Genomic DNA, 3,221 nt, shown 5'->3' on the forward strand with positions numbered 1-3,221 from the left:
TTCCTTCCCGAACAAGGTTCGTCTCAGTTGATATCTTCTATCTTTATTACTTCCTCCCTTATATATTTTTTATTTAGGAAAGAGAGAAGTAGAGAGAGAGAGAGAGAGAGAGATAGATAGAGAGAGAAAGAGAGAGAGAGATATAGAAAGACAAAGAGAGAGAGAGAGAGAGAGACAGAGAAGGAAAGAAAGCTTTTCAAAATGCTTTAAATAATATCAATATTGTTTCCATCGTCATAACTTTAGAATAAGTAGTAGTTGTGGTAACCGTAGTAGCAGTCATAGCGGCAGCAGCAGTAGTAGTAATAATAGTATAGTAGTAGTAGTAGTAGTAGTAGTTTACAAATTATTATCAATAAACAATTTTTAACAAATAATATCAAATTTCATCAACAGAAAAAACTTCGAGCACATTGGGCAGGCTAGTTGAATTTTTTTTATTCTAATTATACAATCAATCAATCAATCAATCAATCAATCAATCAATCAATCAATCAATCAATCAATCAATCAATCAATCAATCAATCAATCAATCAATCAATCAATCAATCAATCAATCAATCAATCAATCAATCAATCAATCAATCAATCAATCAATCAATCAATCAATCAATCAATCAATCAATCAATCAATCAATCAATCAATCAATCAATCAATCAATCAATCAATCAATCAATCAATCAATCAATCAATCAATCAATCAATCAATCAATCAATCACAATTAATCAATCAATCAATCAATCACAATCAATCACAATCAATCAATCAATCAATCAGTCAGTCAGTTTAACCAATTAAAGTCACTGACCAATTAAACTACACCATGTTAGACAACAACACAAACAAGCATACAACACAAGCAAGCAAACACACAAGCAACCATAAAATACAACTACACATACAACAACACAAACAATCCCACACACACACACACTCACACACACACACGCACACACAATTACACATATTCAACCACACAAACACACCACACCCAAACAGCCAGCCACATAAACACGAACGCACACAAACACAAACAAACAACCAAACACACACACACACACACCTAGGTTTATGAAGATGGTGATGTTGGTCGGAACTCAGACATACAATTATTTAAATCGATTGGTGAAAATATAAACTGCACATCTAAATCTGTGACGGCAACATCATTGATTTCGCAATAAAATTTTATTACTAATCTATCAGTAAAACCTAATTTTAATACCAATGCCATTGAACTTCTACTTAATATATGCATCGTGCATGAGTACGATTGAAAGACGCTTCATACGTTTTTATGATTGATTGTGTGTGTGTGTGTGTGTGTGTGAGTGTGTATGTGTGTGTGTATGACAACGCTGAATAGCAATCAATATCTATTTATTAATTAATTAATTATTTTGATTAAAGGTATATATATATATATATATATATATATATATTTCAAAAATTCAACGCTACTTTCAACATTGTTCAACTTTTTCATATTTCTTTTTAATTTATTAATTTCCGAGAAATTAGACATTTTATTGTTTTTTAAAAAATTTTCATTAAATGATGATAATAATAATAATAACGTTAACAATAATAATAATAATAATGTTTTTAAATATTGTCAAAATAATATTAATAATATGTAGTTAATTAAATAAATTAATTCGCGCTTCTCGGCTGAGCGTTGATATTTACCTTAACAACCATAATATAAACAATCTTGCCGTTAAAATTTTAAAAATCGCGTTTTATATTGTTTATAGTTATTAAATTTACTTTATTGGTTTTCTGTTTTAATTAAATAATTTATATAAATTAATAATTACTTGTTCCTTTATATCAAATATCTTACATACCTTATATATAAGGCACTGAAGATGAGTTATTTATAACTCGAAAAAGCTATTTGCAAATTTATTTAAGGAAAATTTCTTAAAAAACAATAAAATGTCTAATTTCTCGGAAATTAATAAATTAAAAAGAAATATGAAAAAGTTGAACAATGCTGAAAGTAGTGTTGAATTTTTGAAATATTGCGTTAACAACAGTCTGTTACCAATATATATATATATATATATACATTTTAATTTATTACACTAAAACAAATAGCTTTTTTTAATTATTTGTTTTTATATATCATCATCTAGGTAGTCATCATCGTTCGTTTTTTCTCAATAAATATAAATATTGTTATTATTATTATTATCATCATCAGCGTCATTTTGAATCTATACAGCAGAAATTTCAGAAGGTACTTACAAATACTAATGCGAAACATAAAATGCCCACACAAGTTATCCGTCATTTGCTGCTAATGGATAATAAAAAAAATTGATGCCCATTTACTTATTAACGCACAATGAATCAGTCTAAAATTGTAACAAACATTAATAATTATTAACATAATTATTGTTTATTATTATTATTTTGTTGTGGCACTCCACATATCTTCATAGGGCAACGGCTGAGCTGCAGTTTGAAAGGACGTTTATTAACATAGAAGGATGTGTATAAAAACAACCACATGCTTTAAAGACCATCTCCAGAGTAAGCTGAGAAACACGTTGAACAGAATAGGTCAGTTAGACACCGCAGCACAATGGAAGTTACAGATTTTAGAATATTTTGTTCCATCGCAACTCGCATTTGATTTAAGAACATACGACATGCCAGTAACATGGATCGAAAAAAGCCTAGATGCCATGACCACGGAGTCTGTAAGAGATTCGCTCCCGGTCAGCAATAATAATAATAACAACAACATTAATGATGATGATGATGATGATGATGATGATGATGGTAACAAAGTAATAACGTTTACGATAAATATAAAATTGTTTTTTTTCATTCCCTGATAGTGCTAAAGTTCTTGGGGCATTTCAGGACACGGAAACTTGACGTATCTGTAAATAATAATAATAACAATAATAATACTTATAATAATAATAAATATAATAATAACTGTAGAAAAGTCGTGCGAAGGCTAGGGCATCTTTTGAAAGGAATTATGGATATTTGATCTAAGGGGTATGGAGACGATTTAGCACTGCATTTGCGAATGATTGCTGATATTTCGTGATATTGAAGTGGGATTTAAGTTGCAAGGTGTCTTCGGTTTTGAAATTGAAATTTTAGGAGCCCAATTCGGAAGTTGATGGTTAACGAGATTGTCGCCGTTTACGATGGGGCAAAAATAGTTTTTCCAGTAATAATAATAGTATTAG

Source organism: Helobdella robusta, assembly GCF_000326865.2.
Source record: "Helobdella robusta unplaced genomic scaffold HELROscaffold_1281, whole genome shotgun sequence".
NCBI lineage: Eukaryota > Metazoa > Annelida > Clitellata > Rhynchobdellida > Glossiphoniidae > Helobdella > Helobdella robusta.